This window comes from Lithobates pipiens, unplaced genomic scaffold (assembly GCF_037356315.1).
Source record: "Lithobates pipiens isolate NorthernLeopardFrog02 unplaced genomic scaffold, aLitPip1_a1.2 Scaffold_18, whole genome shotgun sequence".
NCBI lineage: Eukaryota > Metazoa > Chordata > Amphibia > Anura > Ranidae > Lithobates > Lithobates pipiens.
The window spans coordinates 345,680,512-345,705,713 of record NW_027507758.1 but is presented as its reverse complement, the minus strand read 5'-3'; the positions used below and the strand labels follow the sequence as shown (position 1 = coordinate 345,705,713).

Here is a 25,202-nt window from a genome sequence, read left to right as displayed (position 1 = left end):
AGCAGAGCATTCCTATCTTATGGGTTGTTTGGGTTATATGTTCTTAACTCTCTTAAAGCGGGAGTCCACCGGGACTCCGCGTTTTTTTTTTTTTTTTAAAGCCAGCAGCTACAAATACTGCAGCTGCTGACTTTTAAAATAGTGACACTTACCTGTCCAGCGCGCCCGCGATGTCGGCACCCGAAGCCGATCGCTAGGTCGTCTGTCGGGTCCTGCCGCCGCAATCTTGGGTATGGGAATCAGGAAATGGAGCCTTTCGGCTTAATTTCCCGGTTCCCTACTGCGCATGCGCGAGCAGCGCGGCGCAATCCGGACGGTCCCCGCTGCCTCTGGGAACTGTGTGTTTCCCAGCAGGCAGCGGGGCACTTGCGCAAAGGGGCGGGCAGTTGCGGAAAGGGGCGTAATCTACGCCCCTTTCCGCAGACAGCTATCCCGGAAGTGGGTGCAGTTACCTGGATTATCCAGGTAACTGCACCCCCCTCCCCCCTGAAAGGTGCCAATTGTGGCACCGGAGGGGGGGGGGATTCCGATGAGTGGAGGTCCATTTTAGGGTGGACCTCCGCTTTAAATGCAGGAGTTCCAGGCATCTACTGTAACAGATTGTGCCTCAGGGACAGAAAGTGAGAAGAAATCTCTCCAAAGGGGACATATACAAAAACTGCTATAGATTCTAATGCTTCCCCACCTTATATTTTCAAATAAAAAATATATATAGATTATATTATCACTGTCAACAGGTACTTTTAATATATACTTAGAATAAATACTTAATTTAGGACTTTGAGCTTGTATCCATGAAAGGTAAGGCTGAAGTTCAGCTTAATTATATTAAATTGGTAATGGAAATTCCATTAGTGCATTACATGTGCCAGGAAGGAATGTACAAATACTTCAATGGACTATGACATTTAGGACTACAAGTGCTTCTGATACTCATTATTACAAACAGGCATTTCCCACCTTGTGAGATGGTAACAGCACTGAGAGACACCCATGTGGTATTCCTTAGTGTAAAAGGTGAGATAATTTATTTTTTCCTTGCACCTAACAATAGGTTAGAATCCTTCAGCACTAGCCATTTAGGCTTGCCAAGATGCCTAATAGTGTACCTAATGCAATTACTGCTTCTGTACCTTTTACTTATATAATATCCTAACAATACCGTATTCAACTTCAATGGCATAAAAACTCGACTGCTTAAACATTTGAATGTCTGCAATATTGTAATGTACATTTCACAATCCATGTAGATTTTTATACAGGTACTTCTCTCCATCTTGATTGAATATTTCAACTTAAGATACCTCCGATTTATCAGCTGATCCTTGTTAATCTGTATGCCATTGTACACACGGTCGGACATTCCGATGGACAATGTCCGATAGGACCGTGTTGTCGGATAATCCGACAGTATGTGGGCTCCATCGGACTGTTTCCGTCGGAGTATCCGATGGACCAAGTTTTCCAGCTGGGCTATAATATTTTCCGACAACATGATCCGATCGGACTTTGTCCGATCATGTGTAGAGAATTCCGATCCGACAAAGTGCCACGCATGCTCAGATCAAATTCCTAGACCAAAGCTATTGGCTACTAGCCTGAACGTAGTCCCGTCCTAACGAAATTACGTCATCACCTTAAGTACGATCAAATTTTCTGACAACTTTGTCCAACTGTGTGTATGCAACAGTTTCGGACAAAATCCGTCGGACAAAATCCGACGGATTTAGTTGTCGGAATGCCTGACCGTGTGTACAAGGGCTATGACTACAGGATAAGTTCACCTTCTGAACATTTTACATGTTACACCCATATTTTGGGTGTAACATGTTTAGCACCCCCCATCCCATCACCCTCCCTGTGACAGGGATTCCTGTGCCCTGCAGCCAATGTCACATTTTAAAACCTTTGCAGTTGTGTAGGGCTCCACACACTAATCTGTGTACGAATAAACTACAAGTCCCATTTTCCACTGTAGAATACGGATTAATGCTTTCAGTGGACTGTGAGTTTGCTGAGTTTTCTCATAGTTCATTGACAATTTCTCCAGCTTTTAAACTAAAAGCCCATACAGAGGTAAGGGAGCGTGTACAGGAGTCTGACATTGCACCCATGATCCACTGGTCATGGATGCAATACATTCAGGCTCCTGTAGAAAAAAAACATTAAATGCACAATTTTAACCTGCATAAATATGTGCATGTATTATTCTTTTGTTAAAGGTGAGCTTAGCCTTTAATCATCAGTGATCATCTTTATTATGCTACACTACGTAGTATAGATATGTTCTCAGTGTTTGTTATTGTTGGCCAATCAGCTAAATTGTCACCAATTCTTTTATTCAGTCTGACTATAGTTTTTGTTTTGTTTTTTAAACTATGTTTGCTCTCTATAATGTCTTATCCTAATATTAACAGATTATTGTGTCACAACATTGCTGGTTTAAGTTACACTGATAATTGCAGTAAGATAAATTAGCTATGCACAACAAGCATGACAAAAAATAATAAAACATATGATTAAACAGGAAAAACATTATAAATAAAATACTTTATACATTTAAAAGGATAGTGAAAAATGAAAAAAAATACATAAATGGAATGCCTAATTATTAATTTGTGGTGTCATTTGCAAAGTAATGGTTAGTTCCATTTAGAGCCCATACATTACCATACATTAGAGCCCATACATATTGTTTACACAACAACACAACTCATATATTGTTTTTTTTAAAGACAGAGATACTTTCTGACTATCTATTTCAAACTTATACTTTGCACCACTAGACTAAACAGTCGGGTGGTGGTGAGGATGGGGATGGTGGTGGGGTGGGGGGGCCTCGTCCCACTCATTTTGTTGTGTATCTAAGCTTCAGCTATTGAGATCTACAATCTGCTTATCAACACAGCAGATTATTCTAGTCAAATAAATGTAAAAGGAGCCCAGAGCTCCACCTGCCAGATGGCAATAACAGAATTAAGTTTCTATGCAATATTTCATATTAAATCTGATTAAAAATATGACTTGTCTAGTCTTGACTGATTTACTAAAGAGGCAGATTTACTAAAGAGAATGAGAATCGTCACTCAAAAAATGGTCTGAATATTTACTTAAAATATCTAATTGTGTGAAAAGCATGTAGACGCTATTTGTTTATTCAAAGTGAAGAGAAATTTGCTCTTTGCATGATTGGATAATTGATGTCAATATTTACATCTTTGTTGAGTGAAGATTGCCAACGCTTTCCGCCTCAATATGTACATGCTATTTTACATAAATTTTAAGTTTTGTATAGGCAAGAGCCTCCTTTACTAGAAATGCCACCACTCAAAATTAAAAAATATATAACTGCCTCAGTAAATAGTTTAAAGTCTGGTAAAGTTGGTACTATTGGAAAGCAGTAATCTTTCTTTTTCAGACTGGCTAGAAAAATGATTCCTCCTTGTTCTTTTACTGACTACAAATAAAACTGGTATATGGGAAAGGATAGTGCACCTGTCAGGTCAGTGCTCCAAAAGTTTAAACCGTATCACACAAACCAACAAAAGTTGAAGGTTATCACCCCTAAATGAATAAAGTGCACCACCCTCTAAAGTAGACCTACCTCTGATGGTCTGGTTGAGAGGTAATGGGAAGGTAATGTAAGTGTATTGAGTGGAATGAGTGCCCTGATGAACAAAGTGAGAACCAGCTTTATGAAACAATGTGACGCAAGGTATTACAAGGTAAAAAAAATGAAAATCATTATACATTAATGATAAATGCTTGGACAAAGTTGGGTAGTGTGGGTAGCCCAGAGTACTATACAAATCTCTGCTAATATAATGCCCCATACACACGGTTGGAAATTCCAACTGAAAAAGTCAGATCGAATTCCGACGCACGAAGTGCCACACATGCTCAGAAAAAATTTGGAGACGAAAGCTATATCACCTCGTTCCGAATAATCGGATTTTCCGACAACTTTGTGCGACCGTGTGTATGCAACACAAGTTTTGGCCAAAATCCGTCGGAAAAATTCAGAGGGATTTAGTGGTCGGAATGTCCTACGGTGTGTATAGGGCATTACTCTTTAAATGCTGCTTCAATCCAGCATGGGTTTGCTCTGTGACTGTAAAAATCTTAGAGGGAGGGGAGGAGAAGTACAACAACCATGGTGTAGCATGTTGAAAACTTACATGGCAGTCAGGGTGCCTCTGGGGCTAGGGACCGGGACTTGATTTTTTCACTGGGAAGCCTGAAGATGATGGCGAAGGTCAGAGGTGTGGATGCCACCTTGCACTGCTGGAAAATGCTGGAGCTGGAACATGAACACGTTTCAAAGCAACCTTGATTCATCTTCGGCTTATCTAGAATGGGCTACCTGCATTGCTTCATCTTCAGTCTGTTTAGATTGGGATACCCACCATTCTAGACAGGCTGAAGAAGAAGCAAGGTTGCTTTGAAACTCGTTCCTGTTTCAGCTCCAGCATTCTCCAGTAACACATGGTGGTGCTCTTACCTCCACCATCCTCTTCAGGCTCCCCAGTGACAGCAGTCCACTGTCCTTCTCTGCTGCCTTGCTAGTGGCCAAGACAAGGCTTCCTGGTTGTCTTTCCATCTATTCTAGCCCCATCCTGACCATTAGTCTAATTTACATTTTCTATTTAAAAAAATGCAATATGCTATACCATGGTTGTTGTGCTTCTTCTCCACTCCCCCTTTGTTTTTTACAAGCAAACTGTATCATGCAGGCTTTCGTGGATAGATTATAAATGTAGGTGCAAGGCTAAATATAGTGGTACCATTTAACTTTAAAAAAAATACTTGAGTTGAGTTTTAATAACTATAGTATTGTTATTAATTAGAATACTAATATTCAACTTGTGAAACGTGGAGCATTTTGAAGCGTAATTAGTATTTAGGATGCTGCTAGATGTCTAAACTAGTAAGCTCCCTCTGTATGCAAATAACTTATATTGTGGAATAATAAAAACAATCTAATGTTTTTATTAGAGACAGTACATGTTTTTTTTTCCATTTAGATGCTCTCTAAGCAGTAATGGATGTGGCTTAATTTTTATATGATTTTGTTTCTATACTTCAACAAAAAGGCCTTCTAATTGATAAGCTGGTAACCTTGACTACTGTGTTCTAGAATGTCTGTCTATTCTCCACAGACAAGACTTCTTTAATTTTTTTTAGTATGGCAGCTGTGTGAAGTTTTCAGTCTGTATTTCCCTTGGCACACCTTTCCTCTGCTCCTTTCATCTTGATATGTTGAAGCAGCTGTGGCTGTTAGTATCAGTCAGTGAAGTGTCAGAAAAAAAAACTTTTACTCGATTAATTGAGGGATATTTAGGATTTTCTTATATGACATTTAATGTTAGTGAGAAGACTATCTATAGATTTCTATAGTTTGCTCATTTTATTCTATAATTGAAAATGAGGCAGGTTAATCTCTGAAAGTTTACATTGTGGTTTTAAAGGACGCCAGGGTCCATTAATAATGTAATTGTAAATATGTGCCCCAGGTCTGAAGACATGTCTGAAAAATTTGTGGTATTTTCCTTTTTCAGAAGGCCTTTGAGAAACACATTTTTTGTTTCCCAGTTTACTTTTTTGTCTGATCTTAGCTTCTGTGTCAGGTTAGGGCTAGTCATAGAAACAATTGCTCAAAGACAAAAGATTTTTTCTCTTGATATGCTTAAGGTGATTGTAGTTGCATTACTGCACTAACCCAGTTGAGTACAGTCAGTGTTTTATTTATTTTTTAATTAACAGTTAAATTCATTTTGTAAAGTGCTGCAAAAACTGTTGGTGCTATATAAATAGTGTATACAGTAATAATAATAATTAGGACAAAAATTACAAAAAAAGAACGAAACTCGTGGGACATAGTATCTCATAACCTTAACCATAACATTTTCATAAAGGGAACTTTAAAAATACCTAGGAAAGGAAAACCTTTGGCTTGCAAATTATAAGTCTTTTTGACACAAGAGATAATGGATTGAATGTGGACCTTAAGCTGGATACACATTCGGGCCCATGTGTATGTTGGTCTGTTTGACAGAAACTGGCCATTTTGATGAGCATGCTGGAAAACCAGCATCCGACCGACTCCCAATGGCAGAGAGCAGTGTTCAGAGTGTTCTGGTGGGTGAGCCATCCCCCTGTCAGAACACAACAGCTCAGCAGGGGAGATCGCTGAACAAACATTGCATGGTTAATACAGTGGCTCCAACTGGAGCTGACAGTTTTTTTTCGTTCACCCTGCATGGTTGAATGAAAAAAACGAATAGTGTGTACCAGGTTTTAGCCTCCTAAATCACTATTGAATAGTTTTATGACTCTGTGACTCTGTATACCATCCCAGCCCCATCCAAATCCAATCCCCACCCATTGCCCACGTTTCTACTCTGTCTAACATTCCAATTTTTTTGTTTTTACAGAGATGTTGTTCATAACATTTTGCTAAAACCTTTGTGTACCAGTACTGCTTGGACTGAGAAGAAGGGGGTAGACCCCTGAAAGCTTATCCTAAAAATGTAACCGCTAGTGCAATTAAAAAATAATGGACAATACTTAAAGTGACACTTAAGCTTTGTTTGTTTTTTTAAACTAACAAACATGTCATACTTGCCTCCACTGTGCAGCTCGTTTTGCACAGAATGGCCCCGAACATCCTCTTCTGGGGTCCCTTGGTGGCTCTCAGGGCTCCTCCTCTCATTAGATAACCCCCTGGGAGAAGTGCTCTCCCTGGGGTTACCTTGTGGTGAGCATTCCGGAGTCATTCATTTGGCATCTATAGAAGCCAAATGTATGACTCGGCCCCGCCCCCAGCGCCAGGGTCATTGGATTTAATTGACAGCAGCGAAAGCCAATGGCTGTGCTGCTATCAATCCATCCAATCAGGACCCAAGACACTGGCTTTTGCTGGTGTGCTCATCCCCGGGATGAGAGAGGGGGTACATTTAAGTAAAATAGGGGCTCGGGGGGGCTGAAACATTAAAGGAGTTTTTTCCCCTCAATGCATAGAATACATTGAGGTGAAAAACCTCAAAGGTTTACAACCCCTTTATAACTATGTTCTCTTGTATTGCAAAATAATGTTTGCCTTATCCTAAGTGAAAACGAGCTGCCAGGCATTCATTATGAACTTTGATTTTTTGACCTAGACCTGTTATCCCAGCTTTATCTGCAAAAGCTTTAGTGTGCCCTTAGAAATCTGATCATTTTCCAACTCATGGTTATTAACTGTATAGGAAGACAAACGTCTCATGTAAATGAATAGCCTCAGTGAAGTCACAATATTAGATGTCAAGCATTTCTTTAAAGTAGAATCCCTGCCAAGTGGAGTGCAAATGTTCACTACTGCTAAGGTTCAGATATACCTTCAATTCCAGTGACCATGAAGAAGTTAAAGGGAATTTACCCAACAGGGAAAAGAAAAGCAATAAAAATCTGGCACAGGTGCTATTCCTTTCTTTTTTTTTTCATCTCACTGCTTTATACATAGACTGCGTTATTAAAAGAGTTGGGCATGTTAACATAATAAATTGTGTGAATGTCTAACCCAATTATGTAATCATGTGCAGTTGAACAAAGTAAATAGGAATTAGTTTTTCACATGACAAAAAAGTAGAAGTGAATCCTCACACAACTTATTGTATGAACCTCTTTATTAAATCAGCCTCATAGTATGGAGGGACTAAACATTTGTTCTATATATGTTATTGGTCGATCAGCTAATTTCTGACCATATTTCATCTAGTCAGACTACTGTCTACTCTGTACAATGCAGTTCCACTGCTACCATTATCTATAATATATCGCAGATCAAGTACAGATTTCAGTGTCACAACACTGTTTGTCAAACATGCATTAGGGTTTGTAGATCAAGGTAAATAAGCAACACAAAATGGGTACTAGTAAAACATGACAAACAAATTACAACACATGCTAAAAAGAAACAAAACAAGATATATCCAGTTTTCTCGATTCTTCAGCCAGGACCAGCACACTCTGGATAGACTTACAGTAAATATGGTTTTAACCAGTTGTATTCAATATTGTTTAAGCTAACCATTTGTATATGGAGATAAGGATTTGTTTATTTTATAAGCCTATTTGGTATGTATATTTATTTGACCCTGCAAGGTACATATAAAGTCCACCCCATTTTTGTTCTCAATCATTAAAAACAAGATATGTGTCATAACAGAAATTAAGTCATTACATTTAGAAAGGACAACACTCCCACCAAAAAAAAAAAAACTTTTACTAAACTCAGAACATTTTTTGTTATTTTGGATAAAGTAGTGCAGGTTTCCTTTGGGAAGATTTCCCATCACTTTCTGTTCCAGTGTCCTCAAAGTAAATGAGTGGAATCTCCCAAACGTACACAACAGTAAAGACTTGGTAGTTGTTCTAATTCTAACCCATGCAGGCAATGTAATATTTATTTTTTTGGGCATTATACTGTTCACCTAATATACAATAGGTAGGGCAACATTACATTTACACATATAGTGCAATGCCTTTAGGAAATATTAAGTGCTTTCTAGAGACATTTATGGTATATTTCAATGTTCTCTTTCATTTACCATTTCCAGTTTTACAGCAGAGGTCATCGATTTAGTAGCATGGATTTCTGAATACAGAAATGGGGTTAGGGTCTCTAACAAAGCTGGTATTGTTCCTTTACATTATGAAACTCAGAATAGATGAAAGATAAAACCACTACTTTGAAAATTACTACATACTATGTCAAAGGTCTTGATACATTTCCAAAATGATTACAAACTATAAATGAGTTTAAGAAATGTAAAAACATCATATATTTGGTCACAAGAATTATGTAATAAGATATATATTTCTTCAACTATTTTATACAAACTGCCATAGGAAGAAATTAGGTCAGTATGGTAGCCTAGATAAGCTTCTCATTAGAAACGGAAGACGTGATGACGAAGCTGGTAGATGTTAGATTTAACGTTGCTCCAAGCAAAAATGTATGTTGGCATACTTAGTAAGTTGTACATATTTAGTTATCATTATCCCTGATACAACACATTTCTGGTACACCTAATAAAATAAGAGCTGTTAATTTTATTTACAATTTAGGCATATCCTGAACATCTTGATGATATATGCTGGTATGTAATACATTGCAATATAAATAAAGTATAAAATGTTGCATTTGCTTTAAACATGACATATAGTATAAATATTCCTGTATGCTCAAATTTCACTTTGTGTGAAAGTAATTTTAGGTAAATGGAATTTCAACAATCCATGTATTATTTCTTAAATCTTTTTTATTGGTTGAACTAGGTGGATTTGTGCCTTTTTTCAACCATTTTAACTATAAAAAGAACCTTTGCATTGTCCAGACAAAGTAAAGAAAAAAGTACCCTCAGTTGATACCTTCACTAGCTGCTAGGCTGGAAGATACCAGGTATTTCCAGGTATGGGAAGGATATGACTTGCATCCTTTTCTCCCATGTGGATGCTGGTGCTTAGTTATTGGGCACTCACACACTCAGTTTTTTAAAAGTGAAGTATTTTTTTTTTTTTTAATTCAAACTTACCTAGCTGGATGCAGCATCAGACCGATGCTGCGTCTGTGCCCCGGTCCCCTCTGCACTGAGAACCTAGCCACCGAACATCGCTAATGACTCGGTTCTCTCACTTTCCCAAGCAGTCAGCAGCTCTCCTGCTCTGCTCCTCCACACTCATTAGAATGGGGAGCTGTGGCGGGGGAGGGGAGTGGCTGTCTCAGCCTCTCAGAGGCTCCCTGATAGTGATGGCCGAACGGTTCGCCCGGCGGTCGTTTCGCGGCGAATTTCCGACATTCGCGGTCCGCACGTTCGAACGCCTTTTTCCGTCGTTCGCCGCGGCGGACTTACGTGTTTAATGTATACAAGAACTTTAACCTTTGGTGACACGTTTATCATGTGATACAGGACAGCCAATTGAGACATGACAGCACATGGACACTTGTACATTCCCCCTAACCTATAAATACACCCGATCCGGTGGCCATTTTACATTCTTTCTTCTGTTACGATAGGGACAGGTTCCTGTGTGGAGTAGGGAGAGATAAACCACTAGCTATTTGGTACACAAAAGTTCTTTTCAGGACTGGTATAGGTGTTAGGTGTTGATAGGTTTGCTGTGCTGCTGATTCTTGCAGCAGCCTGAGTGTCTTTTGTTAGTTTAGAGAAAGGGAAAGGACGGTGTATGCTACAGGGACAGCCAGATTAGTCTTTCATCATCATCATCATCATCATCATCATTAGCTGTTACTATCAAGGTCCACAAAAGAGCTGTTCCAGTAACCACTAATCGTTCTCTTTTTTTGCCAATTTGTATAGGGACAGGAAGGAAGCAGTGTTGTCAGGCAGTGAGGGTAATTTTAAAGACTTGCTGTTATTATTAGTTCCACAAAGGTTCTTTTCAGGACTGGTATCAGTGGTACAGTAATAGGCTTGTACATGTATAATATTCTTTCTTCCAAATATAGAAAGGATATTATACTTGACTGCTGCCCTTCTGCTGCAGTCTGCTAAACATTCACAACTCACTTGTTCCACAAAAGTTCTTATAAGGACTGGTAACTTGGTATAGGGTGCTACGGTACATAGGCTTGAGTGCGGTACAGTCTGCTGTTCTGTAAGGACCGCTATCGGTCCACAATAGATAGGGTTGACGTGCACCACTGCTGACCGCTGCCCTATACTGCAGCAGTCCTTCAGCGGTATAGGGACTGACGTACAGTCTGCTAATCACTAACACACAACCTGCTTGTTCCACAAAAGTTCTTATAAGGACTGGTAACTTGGTATAGGGTGCTACGGTACATAGGCTTGAGTGCGGTACAGTCTGCTGTTCTGTAAGGACCGCTATCGGTCCACAATAGATAGGGTTGACGTGCACCACTGCTGACCGCTGCCCTATACTGCAGCAGTCCTTCAGCGGTATAGGGACTGACGTACAGTCTGCTAAACACTAATACACAACCTGCTTGGTCCACAAAAGTTCTTATAAGGACTGGTAACTTGGTATAGGGTGCTACGGTACATAGGCTTGAGTGCGGTACAGTCTGCTGTTCTGTAAGGACCGCTATCGGTCCACAATAGATAGGGTTGACGTGCACCACTGCTGACCGCTCACCTATACTGCAGCAGTCCTTCAGCGGTATAGGGACTGACGTACAGTCTGCTAATCACTAACACACAACCTGCTTGTTCCACAAAAGTTCTTATAAGGACTGGTAACTTGGTATAGGGTGCTACGGTACATAGGCTTGAGTGCGGTACAGTCTGCTGTTCTGTAAGGACCGCTATCGGTCCACAATAGATAGGGTTGACGTGCACCACTGCTGACCGCTGCCCTATACTGCAGCAGTCCTTCAGCGGTATAGGGACTGACGTACAGTCTGCTAAACACTAATACACAACCTGCTTGGTCCACAAAAGTTCTTATAAGGACTGGTAACTTGGTATAGGGTGCTACGGTACATAGGCTTGAGTGCGGTACAGTCTGCTGTTCTGTAAGGACCGCTATCGGTCCACAATAGATAGGGTTGACGTGCACCACTGCTGACCGCTGCCCTATACTGCAGCAGTCCTTCAGCGGTATAGGGACTGACGTACAGTCTGCTAAACACTAATACACAACCTGCTTGGTCCACAAAAGTTCTTATAAGGACTGGTAACTTGGTATAGGGTGCTACGGTACATAGGCTTGAGTGCGGTACAGTCTGCTGTTCTGTAAGGACCGCTATCGGTCCACAATAGATAGGGTTGACGTGCACCACTGCTGACCGCTGCCCTATACTGCAGCAGTCCTTCAGCGGTATAGGGACTGACGTACAGTCTGCTAATCACTAACACACAACCTGCTTGTTCCACAAAAGTTCTTATAAGGACTGGTAACTTGGTATAGGGTGCTACGGTACATAGGCTTGAGTGCGGTACAGTCTGCTGTTCTGTAAGGACCGCTATCGGTCCACAATAGATAGGGTTGACGTGCACCACTGCTGACCGCTGCCCTATACTGCAGCAGTCCTTCAGCGGTATAGGGACTGACGTACAGTCTGCTAAACACTAATACACAACCTGCTTGGTCCACAAAAGTTCTTATAAGGACTGGTAACTTGGTATAGGGTGCTACGGTACATAGGCTTGAGTGCGGTACAGTCTGCTGTTCTGTAAGGACCGCTATAGGTCCACAATAGATAGGGTTGACGTGCACCACTGCTGACCGCTCACCTATACTGCAGCAGTCCTTCAGCGGTATAGGGACTGACGTACAGTCTGCTAATCACTAACACACAACCTGCTTGTTCCACAAAAGTTCTTATAAGGACTGGTAACTTGGTATAGGGTGCTACGGTACATAGGCTTGAGTGCGGTACAGTCTGCTGTTCTGTAAGGACCGCTATCGGTCCACAATAGATAGGGTTGACGTGCACCACTGCTGACCGCTGCCCTATACTGCAGCAGTCCTTCAGCGGTATAGGGACTGACGTACAGTCTGCTAAACACTAATACACAACCTGCTTGGTCCACAAAAGTTCTTATAAGGACTGGTAACTTGGTATAGGGTGCTACGGTACATAGGCTTGAGTGCGGTACAGTCTGCTGTTCTGTAAGGACCGCTATCGGTCCACAATAGATAGGGTTGACGTGCACCACTGCTGACCGCTGCCCTATACTGCAGCAGTCCTTCAGCGGTATAGGGACTGACGTACAGTCTGCTAAACACGAATACACAACCTGCTTGGTCCACAAAAGTTCTTATAAGGACTGGTAACTTGGTATAGGGTGCTACGGTACATAGGCTTGAGTGCGGTACAGTCTGCTGTTCTGTAAGGACCGCTATCGGTCCACAATAGATAGGGTTGACGTGCACCACTGCTGACCGCTCACCTATACTGCAGCAGTCCTTCAGCGGTATAGGGACTGACGTACAGTCTGCTAATCACTAACACACAACCTGCTTGTTCCACAAAAGTTCTTATAAGGACTGGTAACTTGGTATAGGGTGCTACGGTACATAGGCTTGAGTGCGGTACAGTCTGCTGTTCTGTAAGGACCGCTATCGGTCCACAATAGATAGGGTTGACGTGCACCACTGCTGACCGCTGCCCTATACTGCAGCAGTCCTTCAGCGGTATAGGGACTGACGTACAGTCTGCTAAACACTAATACACAACCTGCTTGGTCCACAAAAGTTCTTATAAGGACTGGTAACTTGGTATAGGGTGCTACGGTACATAGGCTTGAGTGCGGTACAGTCTGCTGTTCTGTAAGGACCGCTATCGGTCCACAATAGATAGGGTTGACGTGCACCACTGCTGACCGCTGCCCTATACTGCAGCAGTCCTTCAGCGGTATAGGGACTGACATACAGTCTGCTAAACACTAATACACAACCTGCTTGGTCCACAAAAGTTCTTATAAGGACTGGTAACTTGGTATAGGGTGCTACGGTACATAGGCTTGAGTGCGGTACAGTCTGCTGTTCTGTAAGGACCGCTATCGGTCCACAATAGATAGGGTTGACGTGCACCACTGCTGACCGCTGCCCTATACTGCAGCAGTCCTTCATCGGTATAGGGACTAAGAGTTTTGTCACAGGGTCATTTAAAAAATGACAGGCAGAGGAAGAGGCAGGCCCTTCCGCAGGGGTGGTAGGGGTAGGGCAGGAGCAACAGGCTTGAGCCAAAGTGGGAAGTTGCAGAAGGTGCGTTCAATTACTTTAAAGGATGCACCAGACTTGGTTGAGTGGCTCGCTCAGCCTTACTCTTCTGCACCCTCCTCATCCTCTCGATCTGCACCCTCTTCTTCACTCTCTGCTATGTGCACCCCCAAAGACACTACCACCAACAACACGACCACCACCACCACCACCACATACCTTCCGCTTGAGTCACTGGAATTATTTTCCGATCCATATCAAGAGGACATTTCTGATGCGCAGCCACTCTTGGTATTGGATCAGGAAGAGGAGGTAGCAACAAGCGCTACTCAGCAGTCTGACGCCAGTACCCAGATCAGCCCAAGGAGGAGGTTGGTCCCCGGTGTTGCTGCCTACTCCGAGATCTCTACTTATAGCGGTGGGGAAGGTGACGTTGATGATGACGTGTCTAGTGATGTCACGTGGGTGCCCACAAGAGAGGAAGAGGAGGGGAGTTCAGAGGGAGATATGGACCAGCAGATAGGGAGGAGAAGCAGCAATGACTTACATTGCACAGCAGGGACAAAGCAGACTGCAAATGTATCAGGAGCGAGTCATCGACCATGTACGGTCACATCTGGCGCTCCCAGGACACCGGCACATGGCTCCGCAGTGTGGGCTTTTTTTAACGTGTCCGCTGCTGACAATAGCGTTGCCATCTGCAATCTTTGCAGTCAACGCGTTAGTCGCGGTAAGCCCAATACTCACCTAGGGACGACCGCCTTAAGAAGGCACATGAGCAGCCATCACCGAGCCCAGTGGGAGCAACGGAACACACAAAGCCACACTGCAGGCTCTCACCGTCCAGCCTCGTCTTCTACTTCTCCTTCTCCTCTCTCCTCACAATTGTCCTCCACTCCACCTTCCATCACGCCAAGCTCACATTTTTCTGCAAAAAGGCAGGCTTCCGTGGGCCTAATGTTTGAGCGTAAAAAAATGATGACGCCGGATAACCCTCTTGCCCAACGGTTGGCGGCTGGCTTGTCAGAACTCATAGCCCGCCAACTACTGCCATATAAACTGGTGGACTCGGAGGCCTTTCGCAAATTTGTGGCCATTGGAACACCACAATGGAAGGTCCCAGGAAGGAAGTATTTCTCAGAGAAGGGCATCCCAGAGCTATATGGCCATGTTCAGCGGCAAGTGAATGTATCTCTGGCACACAGTGTCGGTGCCAAGATACATCTGACCACAGACACGTGGTCTAGCAAACACGGGCAGGGAAGGTATATCAGTTTTACTGCCCACTGGGTGAACCTTCTGACGGCCGTCAAGCATGTAACCCGTGGCACCCGTGTAGATTTGGTTTTACCGCCACGGATTGCATGCAGGCCTGACTCTTCTTCTCCTCCTCCTACTCCATCCTCCTCCCTCTCCTCCTCAGCTGCCTCCTCCTTTTCCGCTGCTAGCGTCTCTTCCACTGCACCGCCCAAGCTCCCCAGAACCTATTCCACATGCCAGGTGAGACGTTGCCATGCCGTGCTGCGTCTGTTGTGCCTGGAAGCAAAGAGCCACACTGGCCCGGCACTCCTTTCAGCTTTGCGTTCACAGGCAGATGAGTGGCTAACACCGCTCAATTTGACAGTTGGTAAAGTGGTGTGTGACAACGGTGCCAATCTGCTTAGCGCATTGAAACAGGGCAAAATCACGCACGTGCCGTGCATGGCACACGTCTTAAACTTGGTCGTGCAGCGATTCCTTGTCAAATACCCTGGGGTCCAGGACATCTTGCGGCAGGCAAGGAAAATCTCGGCCCATTTCAGAAGATCTTACACGGCCATGGCTCGCCTTGCTGACATTCAGCGGCGACACCATCTGCCGGTCAGACGTCTTATTTGCGATTGCCCGACGCGATGGAACTCAACCTTCTATATGCTTGATAGGCTGCTCCAGCAGAAACGTGCAGTTAACGTCTACCTGTATGAACTCTGCGAAAGAAACGGTTCTGGGGAGCTGGGTTTTTTTTCACCGCGCCAGTGGCTGCTCATGCGCGACACATGCAGACTTCTGCGGCCATTTGAGGAGATCACCAAACTGGTCAGTCGCAGCCATGGCGCCATCAGTGACATGGTACCTTATGCCTTCTTTCTGGAGCGTGCATTGCGTCGTGTCATTGATCAGGCTGTGGAGGAGCAGGAGCGGGAAGATGAGGAAGTCGCAATGCTGGATGAATTCCCAGGGGGGGCTACTCTATCTGAGACAAGTCAACAACAGGAGTCTGATGAGGAGTCAGAGGAGGATGGTGCCGGGGCGGATGAGCAGGAGCAAGAAGAGCATGCTTTAAACCTTTCTGGGATCCCTGTTGTGCGAGGATGGGGAGAGGAGAATGAAGAGGACGACATTATCCTGGATGATGAGCAGGAGCCAGGCCACCACACCGCTTCCACTTTAGTGCAAATGGGGGCCTTCATGCTCCAGTGTTTTAATAGGGACCCCCGTATAAAAAGCATGAGGGTCAAGGACCAGTACTGGGTGGCAACGTACTTAGACCCCCGGTACAAACACAAAATGGCGGAAATGTTACCGCCGTCGCAGAGGGCTGTCAGAATGCAGCACTTCCAGGCCTTGCTTCGAGAAATGCTGCATTCTGCTTTTGCGTGCGCTGGCAGAGGAGCAATTCCCACTCCCAGAGAAGGATTTGCGGGTACCAATCCAACAGCGCCTGCAAGAAGAGGCCGGTTTGAAGATGTGTTGGTGACTTCGGATATGAGGTCATTCTTTCAGCCGACCCATCGACAGGTGTCATCCGGATCCAGCATCAGGGAACGCCTAGACCGTCAGGTGTCCGACTACATTGGGTTAACGGCCGATGTGGACGCTCTGAGGAGTGATGAACCCCTAGACTACTGGGTGGGCAGGCTTGACCTCTGGCCAGAGCTTGCCCAATTTGCAATCGAACTGTTGGCTTGCCCCTCATCCAGTGTCCTGTCCGAAAGGACGTTCAGCGCAGCAGGGGGGATTGTGACCGATAAGCGTACTCGCCTAGCTCACCACAGTGTTAACTACCTCACATTTCTAAAAATGAATGAGGCATGGATCTCGGAGGAATTCAACACATGTGACCAGTAGACCATGTATATGTCTATAAACTATTTTTTTAATCAAGCACACAGACCTTCTTAATTCATTTGGCTCACTTCCTTGACCCAAAAAAGCACACCGTACTATATGCCCCTACCCTCCTCTTTGAAGAGGTTGAGCGGTGTCATATTTCTACTGGGGCTGCTTATGATATCCCTGTGCTGTGCTGACTTCCTCCTGGGGGTTCTTATTATGAAGGGATCACACTATCCCTGTGCTGTGCTGACTTCCTCCTGGGGGTTCTTATTATGAGGGGATCACACCATCCCTGTGCTGTGCTGACTTCCTCCTGGGGCTGCTTACGGTGCTGCTGTCAGTGCTGTATGTCACGGTGCTGCTGTCAGCGCTGTATGTCACGGTGCTGCTGTCAGCGCTGTATGTCACGGTGCTGCTGTCAGCGCTGTATGTCACGGTGCTGCTGTCAGCGCTGTATGTCACGGTGCTGCTGTCAGCGCTGTATGTCACGGTGCTGCTGTCAGCGCTGTATGTCACGGTGCTGCTGTCAGCGCTGTATGTCACGGTGCTGCTGTCAGCGCTGTATGTCACGGTGCTGCTGTCAGCGCTGTATGTCACGGTGCTGCTGTCAGCGCTGTATGTCACGGTGCTGCTGTCAGCGCTGTATGTCACGGTGCTGCTGTCAGCGCTGTATGTCACGGTGCTGCTGTCAGCGCTGTATGTCACGGTGCTGCTGTCAGTGCTCTGTATTACGGTGCTGCTGTCAGATGCCTCTATCACGGTGCATGTGTCATTCCGGTATGTCACGCTGCTGGTGATCATCTCCTGCACCCTCTTCTTTGCCTACCCTGGTCCCTGACCTTCCCTCTCCTCCATTGCCTTCATTAGCTCCATAGTCCTGAATTGTTAGAACAATTTCCCAAATAAAATAAAAATGCTTGTAGTTATCGATCCCAAATTCACCTCATACATGTATTATGTCATTGTCCAGATGGTGGGACTACGTTTTACCCCCTAATAATTACCACGTGGCCGCAAATTCGACATGAAGGTTTGCAAAGTTCGCCTCCCATTGAAGTCAATGGGGCCCGCGGCGAACGTTCGGTTTCGCGAACGTTTGGGTCCGTTCGCATTTCGCGTTCGCGAAACGTCCCGTCGGAAGTTCGTCCATCACTACTCCCTGAAAGGCTGAGACTGCCATCAGTTCAGGCAGCTGGTAGATCCAGACTTCCTAAGTCGGGATGTTGCGCTGTCTGGACTGATTGTGGGGATGTCAGCTGAGAGCGGACTACAGACTGCTCTCAATTGAAAATGGGTCACAGGAGTTCAAAACGAATTGGATGGAATCAGACAGAAGCGTAGTCGATGAACAAGCCAAGGGTCAATAATGAGTGGTAGCAAAGATAAGAACAGCAGCAGGTATGCAAAGTGCAAGATTATGGTGGGAGAAAGCATAATAACCTGGACAAAAATAAAGTGCAGAGACATGACTTAAATCAGGAAGTTCATGGGAGGAGCAGGGTTCACCAGAAACAAGATACAGGGCAAGATACAAGGCAAGATTTCCAAGAGATCAGTCGAGGAGCTGTCCAGCTGTGCTAGCTGGCTTTGAACAAGCTGCAAGTAGTGCTGAAGCCTGCTAGCAGCTTGTTTAAAGTGGCAATCCACACTCCCATAAGGATCTGTGTTCAATATTTACAAACTGGAACTGAAAGGTGTTTAAAAAAAAAAAAAGTTTCAACAAAGCTTACTGAAAGCTATTCAAATGCATTGTAAAAGCCTACTTTTCACTTCTTTTATAGAAGTTAAAGCATGTGTGAAACAGGCCTTAAAGATGTCTCAGTAAAGGTAATGGGATCAATTTACTAAAAGTCAATAAAAGTAAATAGTCTGTTCACTTAGCGGGACAATTTTCATGAATTTCCTTTAGCTTAATGAATGAGGCGAAGCTCTGCTGGCTTCCATCATCCAATCCTGTGCAAGAAAAAAAACGTTTTTTTTCTTGGGTATTCTTTGCAAAGTTTTCACCACATTTACTAAGCTAAGGGAAAATTCTATTAAAAAGTGGAAATTCCATTGCAAAGTGAACAGCCTATTTGCCTTTGGTAAGTCAACCTCAGTGAATAAGGATCATTCATTATGCAGCAGTGGGGGAGCTCTGGCAGTCAGTTGGAAAAGTCCCTTTGCAAAGACACCATTACTTTGCACTGATTGAGTAATATGGCCGTGTCTGTTTAACCACTTGCCGACCGGCTCATGCCAATATATGTCAGCAAAGTGGTTCGTTATCGCGAATCACCGTATGGGTACGTCTGTACCTTTAGGGGGATAGCAGGCATGTGCATGCCCTTCTGGTGGTGCGCACATGCCTGCTATCCCCCTAAAGGTACAGACGTACCCATACGGTGCTGTACAGCCGGGAACCCAATGCAACTGGCCAGTGGGTGTGATCTCTGCAATCCACCTGTGATCATGTGCACAAGAGCAGGAACAGGGATTTGTGTATGCAAACACACAAATCCCTGTTCTGTCAGGGGAGAGGAGACATATCATTGTTCCTATTAAGTCTCCTTCCCCAGTCAGTCCTATCCCCATACAGTTAGAAACACTAACTAGGGAACACATTTAACCCCTTGGTCACCCCTAGTATTAACCCCTTCACTGCCAGTGACATTTATACAGTAATCAGTGCATTTTTATAGCACTGATCACTGCATAAATGTTAATGGTCCCAAAAATGTGTCAAAGTGTCCGTTCTGTCTGCCACAATGTTGCAATACTGCTAAAAATCACAGATCACTGCACTTACTTAAAAAAAATAATAATAATAAAATGCCATAAAAATGGCATAAATCTTTCTCATAGTTTGTAGATGCTATATCTTCTGCACAAACCAATCAATATACCCGTATTGCGATTTTTTTTTTTTACCAAAAATATGTAGAAGAATATATATTGGCCTAAACTGAGGAAGAAATGTGTTTTTTAAAAACATTTTGGAGATATTTATTATAGCAAAAAAGTTAGAAATATTGTTTTTTTTTTCAAAACCGTTGCTGTGTTTATAGCCCAAAAATAAAAACTACAGAGGTGATCAAATACCACCAAAAGAAAGTTCCATTTGTGCGAATAAAATGACGTCAATTTTGTTTGGGTGCAGCGTCGCATGACCGTGTAATTGTCAGTTAAAAAGATGCATCACCGTATTGCAAAAAATGGCCTGGTCATTAACTCTCCTGGCGGTATGATTATTTCAGATTTTTGATGCTTAACCACTTGCAGACCGGACCATTTTGCTGGTCAAAGACCAGACCACTTTTTGCGATTCGGCACTACGTCGCTTTAACTGACAATTGCGCGGTCGTGCTCCCAAACAAAATTGACGTCCTTTTTTTCCCACAAATAGAGCTTTCTTTTGGTGGTATTTGATCACCCCTGCGGTTTTTATTTTTTGCGCTATAAACAAAAATAGAGCAACAATTTTGAAAAAAACGCATTATTTTTTACTTTTTGTTATAATAAATATCCCCCAAAAATATATAAAAATATATTTTTTTCCCTCAGTTTAGGCCGATACGTATTCTTCTACATATTTTTGGTAAAAAAAATCGCAATAAGCGATTATTGATTGGTTTGCGCAAAAGTTATAGCGTTTACAAAATAGGGATAGTTTTATAGCATTTTTATTAATAATTTTTTATTATTTTTTTTTTTACTAGTAATGGTGGCGATCTGCGATTTTTATTGTGACTGCGACATTGTGGGGGACCCATCGGACATTTTTGACACATTTTTGGGACCATTGTCATTTATACAGTAATCACTGCTATATAAATGCAGTGATTCCTGTGTAAATGACACTGGCAGTGAAAGGGTTAACCAGTGGGTGGCAGTGTAGGGGTTAAGTGTTCCTAGGGGTGTGTTACTAACTGTGGGGGGGTTGGGCTTTCATTTAGTGTACACTGATCTCTGCTCCAATCACATGGAGCAGAGATCAGCGTCACTAGTTGCTAGGCAGAATGGAGAAATGTTGTTTATACAGCATTTCCTCCATTCGGCCGCTCCGTGAGACGATCGCGGGGATCGCCGCGGGTCCCGCGACCGGACTCACGGGGGTCCCGACCAGTGCGGGAGCGCGCCGCCGGCAGCGCGCTCCCGATGGCGCGGCGACATCGAATATTGGACGTACCTGTACGCCAATATGCCTGCCCGTGCCATTCTGTCGACGTACATCGTCGTGCGCTGGTCGGGAAGTGGTTAAAGCAGTACAATTATTTTGCATGGAAATTTGGCGTTTTATATTGTAGACCTGTAATTCTTAAGAATAACTTAAATCTGTCCAAACCAGAGTCTAGTAGACAAAACAAAATATAATAAATAACTATAAATAATTATACCAAATAATAATATAATAATAATAAAAATTATTAAATAATGTAATCAAATCAAAAACATTGAAATTTGCTCAGTTGCAGAATTGTCACTCTCATTACTTTTCAGTATTTGATGATGGATCTCCCCACAGTTCACAATCGCTCAATTCTGCAAGTGATTCTAATTTATTATAGCTGTTTTCTAGCTGGTCTAAACCCACTTTTGATGTAAAGGGACAGTTTTGGTTGCTATGGACAATCTCCAGTTTCCAGGCAGAAAGAACAGTTTTTATAATATAAAACTACATGCAGGGCACTGGACAGACCATTAGGGATGTGAAAAAATTCCTGTAAGATTACATTATACTGTATGTAATGTGTGTGTTTCACTTTTTGAATTTGGCGCTGTTCTCCGTCCCCATGCGTCGCAACGCTCGCGGGAGAGGAGCTTTGCTCCATGATACATCGACGGGAGAAGGAGCTGCTCACACAGCGGGGGGACATTGCTGGATCCAGGGGATAAGGTAAGCACACTCTTCCTGGATCCTGCGATGCAATCCCGAGCTCAGAGTTACCTCTTTTGGTTCTGAAATTCCACCCCAAGTCAGACTCGGGAATACCGCCAGAGAGGTTAAGCAGCCAAATCTTCCAGTCTGTAAGTGGTTAAAGTATTTTTAACCTTTTCACTACCGGAGCTCTTTTTTGCATTTGTGTGTTAAAACACACATTTTAGTCCTTAAAGTCTAAAAGGCTAACTCCAGTTTTAACAACATATTTCATACTGCACTCATATTTAGTGTGTAACATTTTGTGATGTAGCCTCACTCCCAGAGCAACCCCCAGTGACAGCATGCAGGGGTTCTTCTCCCCGCAGCTGCTGTGATTTTTTTAAATTAACAGGGATGTCAGGGCCTCTGCTCCCACAGCCACGTCATTCATTCATAGAGATCTACAAATAAATGAACTACCAGTCTCAACTGCCACCGCCGGCAGTGTTACCGTGCGGTAATCAGCACTCTCATACTCCATTGACATTTCCTCCAGCTCTGCAACAGAAAGCCCATACAAAGGTAAATCAACCCTGATTTATAATTAACAATGTAAATTGACCACCACTGAGCCACATGAGTAATTATGTGTCTAATTACCGTTATGTACAAATAATTATACATGTGGCTTTTAGCATATTTTTTTCACCAAATCCAGTGCACTTCAACATTACAAATGTTCAGTTCTAGCTTTTCAGAACCAAATCTTGAACAGAAAACCTAGTGCTAAGGCATGTTCATAAAGACATGTAAAATGTAAAAACAAAACCTACATATTGGACTTCAATTACTAAACCAGAAACTTTTTACAAAATAAATGTTTATTTAGTAAGTAAGATTAAATTATGTAGTTATATGCAGGTTAAAATCCTGCTTTTTAAATTTCCCCTTGCACATAATCAAGTATTCAAACGGAGGAAATAGATTGACCTTATTCACTAAACAAAGTGAACATTCCTATTGCTAGCGAACATTCTCTACCCCATTAGAAAATCGAAATCATTAACTCAATGATATCTAACAAAAAAATTATGATACAATCAGAAGAAATTCTAATTCATCAATTTTTGATTCTCTGGAATATTTCTTAGTAAATCTGCATAACTAGAAATAAAGACAATCAATATTTATTAGCTTTATGGTTCTCTGCAGTCTCCAGAAATCTTCATCCATACAGTTTTTTTATAAGAATAATAAGAAAAATCACAATTTGCTGATTTGTCATGTTTTCATACTAATTCATTAACCATTTTTTTATATTTTTTTTATTTTTTTATTATTAGAAACCTGATTCAAGCATGCCTGTTAGCTACAAAACCTAACAATGCTAATCGTTCATGTGTTTTTTTTCTTGGAGATTTTCAGTTATGTCACTTTATTGAATTATTTGTGCTTATGCCTCTTCATTCTATCCTGAATTTACAATATGGCAATATTCAAGTTTCTTGAATTATTCATTCTGTTTTACATATCACATACATATATGCAAAAACATTATAGACATTTTATAATAGGTCTTTCCATTTCACATTGGGCTACGAAACTGTGTCAGTGAGATAAAATTTTCCTCCAAACTCTGCTGTCACAAGTTGACATACAGGCAGCTGAATATATCAGGAAGCCACATTTACCAAAAAGAGCTACAGTATGTAACCAAGCAAACAGCTGCTGGAAAGTCTACAGCTATTTCCCAGTTTAAAATCTGCACACCCTGAGGCTTTAAAACTTAAGTTGTACATGTGGCAAATGCTACTGTATCAGGGCACAGTTTGGAAAATGACAAAAACCTTTTTAAAAGAAATTCATATTCATGTCATATCATGTCCTAGGTCAGGGACTGGGATCATGTGGTCATCGCTGTTGCATTAATTAGGGAGTTGTGATTATTTTAATTGTATACTTGTGAATATGCATATTATTTGTTTTATATTATTTATATATATATACTTTTTTCTTGTACTTGTAACTCCTTAAAGAAGCCATCCAGGAGGGGCCTCTAAGTTCTGCATGTATTGAATTGTATTGTAATTGTACTGTTTGCCCTAACATTGAAAAGTGCTATGCAAACTGGTGGTGCTATATAAATCTTGAAGAAGAAGTTTGTAGCTCTTAGTATCTATGTGATGATGTGTAGGTAACAAAGGGCTTACCTGTTACTCTGGGCAGCTGAACAGAGAAGTGAAATGAAATGAAGGCAAGAAGATACAGCTGTAGAAGTCTGCATTAAAGTGTACCTGTTTATTTGCCATATATGGGCAAAGCACAGATTTACCTTTAGTATTTGCCTTGACTTTAATGCCTTGGCTTTTAATGAGTTTCTTATTGTTTTGTTAGGTTTCCATCTATTTTGCCAGTCCAGTCTCTTGAGGTGTTTATTCCCTTAACTCTTATGCTCCTCTTTACTTGTGTTTATTTGAATTCATGATTTGTCTATCCCTGAATTCCTTGTGCTCTGCCTTGTTCCCTTTATTAACGCTCGGTAGTTCTTGTCAATCCTTGTCTAGCTTCATCTTGAATTATACTGTGCTCCTTGCATTTTGCTGTTTATCCCTTTCTGGCCACTCAAATAGCATTCCATTTGCTGAAAGTATACAACTGGTGAGGCTATCCTGCAATTGTTTTGTCTCTACTTCACTTCCCTCCATAGTTCCACAAAGAGGGTGCCATTATCTCAAATTTTCCAAACATCAATTAATATCTAGTATCTACTATATTCTTTCTAATAAACTTTATTGTGAAAAAAAAAAAAATCTATATCATGGAGACTGAAGGGTGGATTTACTAAAACTGGAGAGTGCAAAATATGGTGCAGCTGTGCATGGTGACCAACCTTACTACCTTGCCCTGTGTAGTGGTTTTGCACAGAGCAGACCAGATCCTCCTCTTCTCGGGTGCCTCTTCGGTGCTCCTGGCCCCTCCCTCCTGTTGAGTGCCTCTACAGCAAGCAGCTTGCTATGGGGGTACCCAAGCCAAGCTGCAGCTCCCTCTGTCCATTCAGACATGGCCCAGCCCCAGCCCTTTCTCTCCTCAATGGCTGACTCATTTTGATTGACAGCAGTGTGAGCCAATGGCACCGTGTTGCTGTCTCAGTCAATAAGGAGGGGAGTCCCGGGCAGATGAGACACTCCTGGAACATCGCTGGATAGAGATTAGCTCAGGTAAGTAAGAGGGGAGCAGGGGATTGAGGGGGGCTGCTGCTCACAGAAGGCTTTTTATTTTAATGAATCTTAATATTAAGAAAAAAATACTTTCTGCCTTTACAACCCCTTCAAGCTTTGACAAAAAAATAAAAAAAATGAAAGCTGATTGGTTTCTATGCACAGCTGCACCAGATTTTGCAGTTTCTAGTTTTAGTAAATTAATCCCTTAATCTCACATATAGTAAATAACATTGCAGTGGTACATGATATTAGAACATACCTGGCATTTCTGTTTAAGGAAGTATTACCCCAGGAGTACCTGAAAGACATAAAAAGCCAATATGTTATTCAGTTTACCAGTTATGACACAATTT

At 42.6% G+C, this 25,202-nt stretch overlaps 1 protein-coding gene across 3 annotated transcripts in view; it reads left to right on the top strand.

Annotated features, from left to right (window-relative positions):
• The window catches only part of COL19A1 (collagen type XIX alpha 1 chain), a 1,105,372-nt gene that overhangs the window by 406,929 nt on the left and 673,241 nt on the right, over positions 1-25,202 (top strand). The gene's annotated exons all lie outside the window — the stretch shown is intronic.